The sequence below is a fragment of the Caretta caretta genome, chromosome 7 (assembly GCF_965140235.1).
Source record: "Caretta caretta isolate rCarCar2 chromosome 7, rCarCar1.hap1, whole genome shotgun sequence".
Classification (NCBI taxonomy): Eukaryota; Metazoa; Chordata; order Testudines; family Cheloniidae; genus Caretta; species Caretta caretta.
Window position 1 is genome coordinate 71,619,204 of NC_134212.1, and position 13,378 is coordinate 71,632,581.

A 13,378-nucleotide genomic window follows, 5' to 3' on the forward strand; every position below is an offset into this window, starting at 1 on the left:
ATCTTAATGGGAACCCTGTTGGAGATGGATTAGTGGGCAGAGTTTAGCTGAGGTGATCAGATACATGATAAAGGCAAGGTTTTACATGGATACATCACTACAACATGCGAAAGGCACAATGTTATGCTATGTTATGAAATTTGGGGAAGGGTAAACTTAATCAAATTTACTATCTAAATAAATAACAGGGGTACTGTCCTGCCTGGACTGTGCTGGGCAAAGGAATGGGTGAGAGGTCATGGAGGGCATTGCTACAAAATGTAGGGGTCTTGGCTAAATAATTTAGGTCTAACATCCTACATAGAACACAGGACCTTGTTCGTTGTTTGAAATGTATGCCATAAGCTGGCACAGAGCCACTTTCCAATGCAATGCTGAGTTAGCACTTTGGAAAGCTGTAACACCTCATAGCATTTGGGAGAAGCAAGGCTTTTAAAGCATTGGTTTAGCACTCAGGAGGGAATATGTCCTTCTAAGGAATTGTTTTTGACCTACACTCTGACTCGCGAGCTGAAGAATTGTGGTGTTACTATACAAGAACAATAATGGAATATATTATTCTATTTCATCTGTGATTTTCCCAAGCTACTACCTGCTTGTGGGTATGTAAAAAGAGCCTCTGATCCTTGATATAATTATTATTATTATTTATTTTGCTATTACCTTTGTGTGTGTTTAGCAAAGATTTATATATTTTATTGAGTACGTACGAATTAAATGAATGACAGACTAGCATTTACCAAGGTTGGTTTGCTGGGTTTAGGGCTTAAACCCTCTATAAATTGCAGCTTTGTGTAGGGAAAAAATGATGCTGAAATGTCAGCAGCTCAGCTTGAAACTCCTGGGAGACAGGATTTACAATCCTTACCTGAATGCATGCAAACTCTCTGGATTCTGGATTAGCAAAGTGCTGTGTTGTCAGTATAAAAGAGCAGTGTTATATCAGTATGCCAACAACAATAAAGATGTACGCCTTATGCATACCAAATTCCCATGAAAAGTGAAGACAGAGGAAGTTTCACACACATCCCTCACATTAGTCATTCCAGTAGCTTGCTCTTGGCTCCATCTGTAAACATTTCAACATGTCCCGCTAATGTCTAAACTGTGTAGAACAAATTAACATCAGGGAGGAAAGCTCACATAAGTTAATGTGACGTTGTGTGCAAACTTCTCATTGCTTGATCCTAGACTGACATAGGCAGAAATAGTTGTAGAAGCTGTGTGAGTGGCTAAGATCATCTAGAGCGAAGGCATACAGGGGCAAGAGGAAAAGGCCAAGGACAGTGCCCTGCAGCACACTGGTGGAAGAGGAACCAATGCAAGGGAGACTCACCGAATGACCAGATAGGTTGGAGGAGAATCAGGAGACGATCAATACTCCAGGGAAAACAAAGTGGGGAGGTGTGTGAGTGTCAAAGGCACGGAAAAAAGATTGAAGATGGAGGAGGGGAGCTGAGATTTGGTCATTAGTAGCCTTGTGAAGAGCAGTTTCAGTGGAGTTTAGCTATTTTAAAAAAAATCAAAACTGCTAAAACCTGCCTTCAGAAAGAAAACTATCAGACAAATCGCTACTTCTAATTAAATTCGAGTCTGTTGGACTCTTACAGGGGTATCAAAAACCCTGCCTAATCACATAATTAGCCAATACAACAGAAATGTTCTTTTCTATCAGGTACATACAGCAATATGGATTTTAAAAAGCCCTGGCAAATTACATAATGCTAATTACCTGATCAAATGCCTTAGATACATAATATAGTGTTTAAAAATAATGGTATTATACCTTTAAAGAAGTAAAATGAAACCTATTCTCAATAATAGGGGGAATAATTCCAGTGTCCTATTGTCTCATCCCTATTGTCTCAAATCACTCATTAGGCTTTGTACAATCATACATTCTCTCAACTTGTTTTGGATAAAGTTAATTTTTTTTAATCTTAATTTTCTTTTCTTTTTAAAACCGCATTACTCTTAGAAGCTTCATTTTAGTGCATACCAATGGTAGTGCTTCAAAAAAGCACAGTCTGCTAAACTTGCTGGTTTGAAGTTCAAAAACAAAGGCTGTGCTCAAAAAAGCAGAGGGGGGAAAACGATCAGGTGCATGGCTAAAGAGCCACAAGTAGTGTACACAGCAGGGCTAGGTGGAAATATGATTCTGAGGAGAGCAACAGACTTGAGTGGCTGTAACACATTCATCCTCAGGGTGAAATGATGCTGCTGTTCCATAATGGTGGGGAGGGGGGAAGGGATGGGAAGGAAATACATTTGCATAGATTGGACCTGATTCTGAGTTACACCAGTAGAAACCAGAAGTAACTGTATTCAAGTCAGGAGAGTTACACTGATGTAAAAACAGTGTACATGAGATCACATTTCTGCTCTTAAAGTGATATTTGACCCTGTGCAAAGGGCCAGCAATTGGGTCTTCAGTGAGACCCAAGTACTGCATAAGACTTGTGCTGGGTGTCTGCAAAGGGGAGATTTTCATCCTCAGAGAATTAAGTCTCCCTAGCGAACTAATGAAATGATTCTTTACTTACTGATGTGGATTAACAGACCAGAGCATGGCAAAAGTGGGGTGAAGTGGAAGTGGGTGATGAGTTGTATGGAACTTAGTTACACATGTACCTTTTGTAAAGTTTTAGTTCACCTGAAATCCCACCCTTGGAGTTTCACTTGAGTTCTGGGTTTACAAACCCCTCAAGCTTTCAAAGAGAAACTTTCTCTAAACTACCAGGTTTTATTCTGTTTTCTTTCAAATCATGCAAAACCATTGAGTTTGTTGCATGATTCCTAAATCAGGCCAGGTTTACTCAAAACTGATGCTAAGTCCATGAAACGTAATGGTCCTCTGCCCGGCAGAAGAGTCTGTCCTATCTGGGGGCCTCTCCTTTTGTCCCTCCAGGCCCATGAACATAATACAGTTCTGTGGTGACCTAGAATCCTACTTTCGACGTCTCCGACTCAAAGAATATTTGCAACACACCTCTGAACAACATACTAACCCACAGAATCCTTCCTACCAACACTACAAAAAGAAGGATTCTGGGTGGACTCCTCCTGAAGGTCGAAACAACAGACTGGACTTCTAAATAGAGTGCTTCTGCCAACTTGCACGGGCTGAAATTGTGGAAAAGCAGCATCACTTGCCCCATAACCTCAGCCATGCAGAACACAATGCCATCCACAGCCTCAGAAACAACTCTGACATCATAATCTAAAAGGCTGACAAAGGAGGTGCTGTCGTGATCATAAATAAGTTTGAATGTGAACAAGAGGCTGCTAAGCAGCTCTCTAACTCCACATTCTACAGGCCATTATCCTCTGATCCCACTGAGGGTTACCAAAAGAAACTACACCATCTGCTCGAGAAACTCCCTGAAAAAGCACAGGAACAGATCTGTGCAGACACATGCCTAGAACCCTGATCAGGGGTATTTATTTGCTACCCAAGATTCATAAACCTGGAAATCCTGCACGCCCCATCATCTCAGGCATTGGCACCCTAACAGCAGGATTGTCTGGCTATGTGGACTGTCTCCTCAGGCCCTAGGCTACCAGCACTTCCAGCTATCTTCAAGACACCACTGACTTCCTGAGGAAACTACAATCCATCGGTGATCTTCCTGATAACACCATCCTGGCCACTATGGATGTAGAAGTCCTCTACACCAACATTCCACACAAAGATGGACTACAAGTTATCAGGAACAGTATCCCCGATAATGTCATGGCAAACCTGGTGGCTGAATTTTGTGACTTTGTCCTCATCCACAACTGTTTCATATTTGGGGACAATATATACCTTCAAGTCAGCGGCTCTGCTATGGGTACCCGCATGGCTCCACAGTATGCCAACATTTTTATGGCTGACTTAGAACAACACTTCCTTAGCTCTCGTCCCCTAATGCCCCTATTCTACTTGCATGACATTGATGACATCTTCATCATCTGGACCCATGGAAAAGAAGCCCTTGAGGAATTCCACCATGATTACAACAATTTCCATCCCACCATCAACCTCAGCCTAGACCAATCCACACAAGCGGTCCATTTCCTGGACACTACTGTGCTAATAAGCGATGGTCACATAAACACCACCCTATACCGGAAATCTACTGACCGCTATACTTACTTACATGCCTCCAACTTCCATCCAGGACACACCATACGATCCATTGTCTACAGCCAAGCTCTAAGATACAACCGCATTTGCTCCAATCCCTCAGTCAGAGACAAACACCGACAAGATCTCTCTCAAGCATTCTTAAACCTACAATACCCACCTGCTGAAGTGAAAAAACAGATTGACAGAGCCAGAAGAATACCCAGAAGTCACCTACTACAAGACAGGCCCAACAAAGAAAATAACAGAATGCCACTAGCCGTCACCTTCAGCCCCCAACTAAAACCTCTCCAGCCCATCATCAAGGATCTACAACCTATCCTGAAGGACGACCCATCACTCTCACAGATCTTGGGAGACAGACCAGTCCTCACTTACAGATAGCCCCCAAACCTGAAGCAAATACTCTCCAGCAACCACACACCACACAACAAAAACACTAACCCAAGAACCTATCCTTGCAACAAAGCCCGATGCCGACTCTGTCCACATATTTATTCAAGTGACACCATCATAGGACCTAATCACATTAGCCACGCCATCAGAGGCTCGATCATCTGCACATCTACCAATGTGATATATCCCAGCATGTGCCAGCACTGCCCCTCTGCCATGTACATTGGCCAAACCGGACAGTCTCTACGCAAAAGAATAAATGAACACAGATCTGACATCAGGAATCATAACATTCAAAAACCGGTAGGAGAACACTTCAATCTCTCTGGCCACTCAGTAAAAGAATTCCGCAACAGAAAACCTTCAAAAACAGACTCCAACGAGAAACTGCTGAGCTTGAATTAATATATGCAAACCATTATACCATACCAAGATACCATTAACTTGGGTTTGAATAGAGAGTGGGAGTGGCTGGGTCATTACACATATTGAATCTACTTCCCTATGTTAAGTATCCTCACATCTTCTTGTCAACTGTTTAAATGGGCCATCTTGATTATCACTACAAAAGTTTTTTTTTCTCCTGCTGATAATAGCTCATCTTAATTAATTAGCCTCTTACAGTTTGTATGGCAACTTCCACCTTCTCTGTATATGTGTGTGTGTGTATATATATATATATATATATATATAGTCTCCTTACTATATGTTCCATTCTATGCATCCGATGAAGTGGATTGTAGCCCACAAAAGATTATGCTCTAATAAATTTGTTAGTCTCTAAGGTGCCACAAGTACTCCTGTTCTTTTTGTGGATACAGGCTAACACGGCTGCTACTCTGAAACCTAAAAAAAATGAGACATTTCAGTGGACATTGAGAGCATCCACCATCACATAAAATATGGTAAATATATGTATTTTGAAAGGCTGTAATCCCTCATGCTTTAGAGCATAAGTGAGCTACTAATGGATGGAGGTTAGAAGAAACTTCCCCTATAGGAAATTTATTCTATTAATGTCCAGTATGGGGCTCCTTCTACCTTCCTATGAAGCATCTAGCAGTAAGTGCTGTCAAATACAAAATACTGACTAGATGGACTAGACTGATGTGGCATGGCAATTCTTGTGTTTTTGTGCTCCAGGGTAAGATAGGCTTAAGTTTGATGGTTATACTCAGAAGCTTTTAACAGAGAAAAGCTGTGGATAAAATCAGGCCCATTCTAAGTAACAGCAGACAGTAAGGATTCTCTGGTGGATCCCTTCTGATCCGTATTGTACTGCATTTGTGTAAAATTGAAGAAACTTAGCTTATCTAATGATTCTGCTTGCCAGTAACACCACTGAGTAAATCTCAGGGGATATTATACAACCCAAATTTCACAATTATTTTTATATCTTACATCTTAAACTTAATAAAGGACAAATGACTCCTGAGTTCAGATAAACACACATTATACTCCTTGGTATAGCAAATGCATAAGGGGAGGATAAACTATCTATATAGAGAGACCATTTAAATAAAAGCAAATAGAAACCTGAAAGGATCAAATTTTAATATACAATTTTCCAGACACATAGTGTCCAAGGCTTTCTCTGTAAATTCTAGAGAAGGCAATAGGGTATTTAAATAAATACAGAAAAATAAACCCATGCCATTTGGAGGAGGAATGGTGAAGATAATTAGATTTTTTATATTAATTTGTTCTGTGCAATTTCTTTCATAGCCATATTTTCTATTCAGATTTTTAAAAAAACCAAATAGGTAAAAGCACCCTTGGACATTGCATTTAAATTATGAATCACTCTCAGCCATATTATTTCATTTAAACTGTTGTAAATTCAGAGTAGCTCCACTGAACTCCAAAGTATTGCTTTTGAAACCATGTTCTGACTTTTTTAGATGCATGTGCCAGCTTTAACTTTGCATTAGTTTAGCATTTTGCATTTAATGAATACTTTTTTATTCTCCCTTGAGGGATTCCCACGTGGCAGCTAGTCCATTAAGTGGAGAGTGGTGTGAGATGTTAGTCTAGAATGAACACCTAAGCAGGATGCTAAGCACATGAAGTGTTGCATTTTGGACTCACTGTACACTGGGCCTTCAATATTATAGGCAAAGTTAGAGTTAAGCTTGCCTGACACTTCCCGTTCTAAGACCCTGTTTTCAATTGCTTATAGCTTTGCCAAAGTTTAACTTGGTCTGATATTTTCTATGCTGGATATCTGCCACAGGCTGATTGATTGATTGATTGATTGAAAAACTGTATGTGATCATGTAATTAAAGACTCTGTTATAATGTGATTGAATATGATTGAATACCAGGGTTGAGTTAAGGTTACATGGCTCATCTTAATTCTGACTTTCCTAATTTAACTTTGTAGCTGTAAAATTCTTTTTAGCACAGGCTTGGTGCCTAAAGTAATAACCACATATCCTGAAGCCCAGCCCACTTCTCTCTTGCTTTCACTTCTGTTTCTATATGACCTTTCTGTCACCCTCCTTATCTCAGCACTGGTATGAAATGACCAACCTCAAGGGATGTGGAGAGAGCGATGTTTTGCTTTCCCCAAAATCCTAATCCTAACCTGTAATTCAGCCTTTATTCAAACCATCCCCATAAATGCAAATCCTTTTTACTTAGTAAAACCCTGTTTCCCCATGCCTTCCGACATCTCCTCCTCCTCCTCCATCAGCTTCCCTGGCCTCCACCACAAGTTACTTCCTCTTTGATTCTATATCAGCCATTTCCACATCCATGTTGAGAAGTCCTGTCCCATGCAAGAAGCAGATAAAATTATATGTCTTTGATTCTCCACCCATTTCTTCCTGGGATTTGGCCTGTCCCAACCCATGGGTAAGATAATACATCCTTACATCCCAGTGAGTCCCACTCCAGTCTCTACCCATCACCCTACTCCTTCATTTCTCCTAGACCATATAGATGGGGAAGTGGTATTGTGGTGCAGAGGTGGTTGAGGTCTATGCTGGAAAATCGTCTTTGAATGTAGAACTAGAAGGCACAATATGGGCTATAAGAAAAGGAGGACTTGTGGCACCTTAGAGACTAACCAATTTATTTGAGCATAAGCTTTCGTGAGCTACAGCTCACTTCATCGGATGCTGTAGCTGTAGCTCACGAAAGCTTATGCTCAAATAAATTGGTTAGTCTCTAAGGTGCCACAAGTCCTCCTTTTCTTTTTGCGAATACAGACTAACACGGCTGTTACTCTGAAACCTGTCAATATGGGCTATAGTTAGCATCACTGCAACTTCATACAGTGTCTGTTAGGGCTCTTTGAAGAGCACTCCACTAGCATAGGAAAGGTGACTGAGATGGCACTTTGGGATTCAAAATGTCTGAATTAATTTCAAGTGTTCCCAGAAATAGCTGAACTATCAAAAGCCCCCATGGGCATGGGGAAGACACAACAATGCGTTAGCTTTCTGGTGGTGAACAATTCATCAGTACAAGGTGACTGTAAACCACATCTGTACAATTCAGATTTTTATGAGTATGAGGAAGAGGAATAAACAAGAATTATTATTCTCCAGGAGTCTGTAGCCTCTGAAATTATTCTCTTCTGTTTCTTGATGGTGCTGGGTTGGGTTATAAGTTGGTTCTACATGGAAAGAATTTGCTTGTATTTTTTCCCCCAGATATAATATGTGCTAAAAGTGGAGGACTCCAAACATGGGTGTGTGCTGGAGAAATGACTCATGTCAGGTAAAGGTGTCCATCTCACCTTAATATATTATTTTAGCACAGTACATTAGGTGTGCTTCCTAAAGAGAAAAATACCAGAGGGATGAAACTTCCTTGATCTTTTTTATTTGATTCTTCATGGCAGTGAAATATAGCCAATTAAGTCAGATATTTGTAAAATTCTGCATGCCTGCAGAGATGATAGGAATTACAGAATAAACATTTTCAACTCTGCAGCCCCTTTATAAAATACAAATTAATTTTCCTTTGTCAGTTTCCATTCACAGAGCGGGATGTATTTGTTTTTAAGACTAATTTAACACCTGAAAAATCTTGGTCCCTACTAATCAAGGGCTCTGTGCAGTCTGAGGGAGATATTAACTGCCTTTGCTATCGAAGGCAGTGGGTTTTGCCCCTGTTAAGGTTTAGTTTTCATGACAAACATTTTTTTTATTTATATAAGCCTTTCACTCAGTATGATGTGGATAAATACATTTCCCCACTTCACAGATTTTTTTTTAATGTACGACAAAACACAAATGATATATCCCATTAACGTTTTTAACCTGGTTAGAAAGAGAGAAGGGGTGAGACAGGGGAATAGTATGGTATACAACACTGCAGTTCATGAGAAATCTGGCACAATGCCTGCTCATTTTCAAATATGGCAACTTTAATCCATTTTAATTCAGACCTAACTTGCATTAACAGCAAATGCAATAATATATGTTGTTGATAGGATATGTTAGTTCTATAGTTATATGGAATTTAGGCTGAGGTAGGAAGAAAGGTGGTCTTGTGGTTAAGATACTGTATTTAGCCTAAGGAGATGTGGACTCAACTTCTGACTCTACTTTTGACTTCCTGATGACTTCATTCTAGTCTCTTACTCATGGTGTCTCTGAGTTTCCCATCTGTAAATAAGGACAATAATGTTCTCTTTGTCTGTCAATTTAGATTGCAAACTCTGTGGGACAAGGATGATTTCTTACTATGTGTATGTACATTCTGCTGGGGGCCAGACACCCACTACCCCTCCCACCAGAGCCCAGCCACAGTGCACCCCCGCCCCACCCCAGCCAATACACCCAAACCTCCTCTCCTCCAGAGATCAGCCACTGGGCCTTCCCAACCCAGATACCTGCACTCTCCCACTGAGCCCCTGACCCAGATACCTGCACCCTGTTCCCCACCCCCCCCCAGAGCCCAGCCGCAGGGCCCCCCTTGCCCAGATACTTGCACACACACCCCCAGAGCCCAGGTGTGTCCCCTTTCCCCCAAGCCCAGGGATCCAGAGGGAGAAACAGCTTGATGTCATCTCCTTCCCTCGGGACATGCTGGGAACTGTAGCTTCCTCCCCCTTCCCCTGGCAGTGACTTCTAAGTGCAAGCTGGGCTCTGCCGGGTCCAGCAGCCCCTAGTGACAGCCAACAGCACTGCAGCCCATTTCTATGGGGAAAGGAAATTCTGCACACACATCAGTAATTTCTGAAAAAGTCTGCATTGCGCAGTGGCACAGAATTCCTCCAGGAGTAACATACGGCACCAAACACAATGAATCCCCAACTAAAGATGGCTGGAAAATGGTACTTTCCTCCTGTGGAAAATTTTGATTTTGGGGAGTGTGGGGCAGAATTGTCCTGAATCAGAATGAAAAGTTTTTTAAAAAAATTCTGAAAAATTCCATTTCAGGAGAACTGAAATAGATTTTTTTAGCTTACTCCCAGTTGCCCAACTCCCCAGACAGTTGCCTCCTGGGGCTGCCTGTACCCCATGGAGCTGGGGTTCTGCAGAGTGGACAGGCCTGGGAAGCAGCTGCTTGGGCTGTCAGGGAACCAGTTCCCAAAGCAGGTCCCTTTTCAGGCTGCCTGACTCCCCAGGGAGCTGTCTGCTTAGAGAGCAGGGAAGCTAAGGGACCCCAGGCTGGCCAGAAACCAGGATTGTCTGGCTTTCATCAGAAGTTTTGCTGGAATTGACAAGTTCCTGCAGAATGTTTTGATTCTGTAGAATCACCATTTTCCAACAGAAAAGTGTACTGTCAGGAAATTTCCAACCACCTTTAGGCCCAGCCTTAGCTGGGGTCTCTAGGTGCTGCCGTGATACATTATTGTTGCTTTCTTTTTTCTCTTCCTTTTAAGACATCAAAACACATAGAGCCAAATCCTGCACACTCATACCAGTGCAACTTTATTCCTTTCTTTAGACCAACCTGTGTGTAAATGAGAGCAGTATGTGGTCCTTTGTATGTGAAAGTTGATTTTCATACCACTTCTCCTGTATGGAGGGCTTGCTGTGAAGTGCCGAATGCATTTTCTTTTAACTCTGTTGCCCTTATATACATTTTAATGTATCATAATTAATGAATTATTCTGGTACTGACAGTGTCAACATGTTTCTCTTCATTGTAATGTCTGAGTCCTCTCTAGTGGCTAATTAAACATCTGGAAAATCTTGTTATTTTTTGACCTAAAAAATTTGTCAAGCCTGGGGTTAAATGTGTCTGAAGTGACTAGAAAGTCACCTATTAAATCCTACTCAAATCCTCCCCACCTTAAGACAAGCAGCTAGAGCTCCCTTTCTAATGGATAAAATCAGGCAGTGGAACTTTGGGTGTAAGAAAGCTCTTTAAAGGAAACCTTGCAGGGCTTTTGCCTTGATAGTTGCACCATGGGGGCCACTCCCTATTGTGTCCCCATGTTGAATAAGCCGGGGCTTCAGTCCTGAAACAATAAATATCCAAGATAGCCAATGTCCTGGATGGCCAGGAGGGAACAGACTGGCACTCTGCTCCATATATTCCCCACATCAACACAGCTGCCTGAGCTGTGCCAATGGGGCTTTCCCTTCCTTAAAAGCTTTTCCTGGTGAGAAGAGGCTTTGAAGACAGTCTGAGGTCGTATTACCTTTTCAGCAGATTCTATATAGGCTGAAGGGACAATGCACATAGAAAACACAAGTTCTCCCTACCCATTCTTGTGCACTGATCCCAAACCCTACAGAGGGCTGGCTCTGCATAGGTTTGGGGCAGGAGTGGATGGTATTAAAGCAGGTGTCCTCCTTTTCCCTGCAGGCTTCAGGAGCTCTGTTAATGAAAATATCTTCCTGAATGTGGCTCTGTGTGGACATTCTAGGCCAAGGTCCTTGTGTAGGTTTTAAAACAATCATTTCACTGGCTGCTGCTAATAATGGGACTTTTGAGGATTGACATTAAAATCTGTTTCCCAAATTAACTTTCTCCTCCATTGGGCATGCAGACTAGCTGGTTATTTTGGGGTTGTTCAGAAGGCCTGGGTTTGCTGCCATTGATTTTTGTTTGAGGGGAAAAAAATCTTTTGAAGCATTTGTGTGGAAAGCCCTCATTCTCTAAAGAAGAGTGATAGCTGATCAAAACCAGTTAATAGCTACACCAAAAGTCAAGTAAGACAAAGTAAGTGCTAGCCAGGAAAGGAACCACATTAAAAACGGATTAAATCGATATCTAGCTAATGGTTTCTTTCTTCTTATTGGACATCCTGGCACTGGTTTCAGCCCAGAAGGGGTGTGGGTTTCTTGTTGTTGTTTCTTCTTCTTCTTCTTCTACTTCTTCCTTTCAATTTGCCTATCAATTGGGCCACGTGTCTTTATTTTCACACAGCTGAAAACAAATCATTTTACAAAAATCTTTGCCTCCTCACTCCTCGTTCCCCTGCTCTCCCACTCCCCAAAATCAACTACATTCTATAATAAATTGATGGTAAAACATTTTTTTTAAAAAAGAAGGGACACAGTCAGGGTGATCTCAATATTATGCTTAAGAACGCTTCTGCATTCCAAAATGTCATTAAAGTTTATACTTTCTGCATTTGCATGTTGGTATTTTATACTTGTAGGATACACAAAACATGACATCCAGCTAAAGAAGCAAAGCATAGTTCCTATTGGTACAGCTAGAGGGAGGAACCACTTTGGTTCAATGGAGCAATGAAGATACTCCCCTGGTGTATTGTTGCTGTAGGAGTGATATCTGGTTTCAGCCTCTGAATGTTGTGAGAGAGGACAACAGTTCAACAATGGACACACACGTTTGTACAGAGAAACTGGAAGATATCTCACTTGCGTTTAGTAAGACACGTACCATACTCATTCCAGAGCTATTAAAACAATAACAAAGATTTTGTAATTATATGTTTAGCCAGAGCATTTTAATTAAATAAAGAAATCTGTGTACCCACTTATTTTCACATTTGGTTATAACTACCATGGTGTGAAACATTTGACTACAAGTGCATTCAAAATCAGCCTTACCTCTAGTTCAACCAATAGTCACATAACAGTGTTTTATGTATGTTGGCAAACATTTTCTCAAGGGTGGCTGTGAATATTTTGGCTCTGTTTGGACTTCTGTTATCATAGTGAGGCTGCCACTTTTCATGCTTATTGGGAAAGACTGTATGAGCAAAATAGTGCAGAATTTTCCAGTTTGGCTACTAGCCCCACTCATTTCCAGCAACTCCATTAAAATGGGATTATGGTAAAAGTAGAGTGTTAGGGCACCAAGTTTCCTGCCCCTGATAAAAGCAGAGTGTGCTGTCCCTTGCTATCCTTTCCCCAGACTGCTGTGAGAATTGCTCCCTATCCCAATGAACTTGCACCTATCTGCATTGGAGGTTGCTATTTTTCCTTCCAGGTAACTCATTCTCCATAGTGTGGGATGCAGCTTCATGCAGGTGGGTTCAGGCAAGAGGAATAAACAGGAGGCTCTGCTGGTGTTTTCCATGTCCTAGTTTTTTGTGACCCAGTTTCTCCCCAAATCCTGCAAATGGATAAGAATCCCCACACTGCACATCCCACCCTCCAGTCAGGCAGGTTATTCAGGTTGAGGGCTGGCACCTTGGGTGCTCCAAGAGGCCAAACTCCATTAGGCCAAACCATTAGCCTCCACTTATATCTGACTGGTGGATGCCACCCCTATGCCTCACCCCCAGGTGAGTGACAGAGGGCATCAGTGGGAGGTGGGAAAGGAATAGGGGAGAGTGGTGATTGGGAAGAAGGTAGAAAGGAGTTAAGAAGTTATGTTTTGATCAGACCTCATCTGAAACACTGGTTTCAATGTGGGCAGAAAGAAACTGGGAGTTCAGTGAAGTGTAACAATACTGAGCAAGGAGCTAGA

General features: G+C 41.6%; 1 long non-coding RNA gene across 1 annotated transcript in view; it reads left to right on the forward strand.

The window, feature by feature from the left end:
- Nucleotides 1-433: 433 nt before the first annotated feature.
- LOC142072891 (uncharacterized) overlaps nt 434-13,378 on the forward strand; it is a 59,125-nt gene continuing 46,180 nt past the window's right edge. The window contains exon 1 of the long non-coding RNA XR_012669499.1: nt 434-602. This is a non-coding gene — a long non-coding RNA (uncharacterized LOC142072891). The remainder of the gene's footprint in view (nt 603-13,378) is intronic.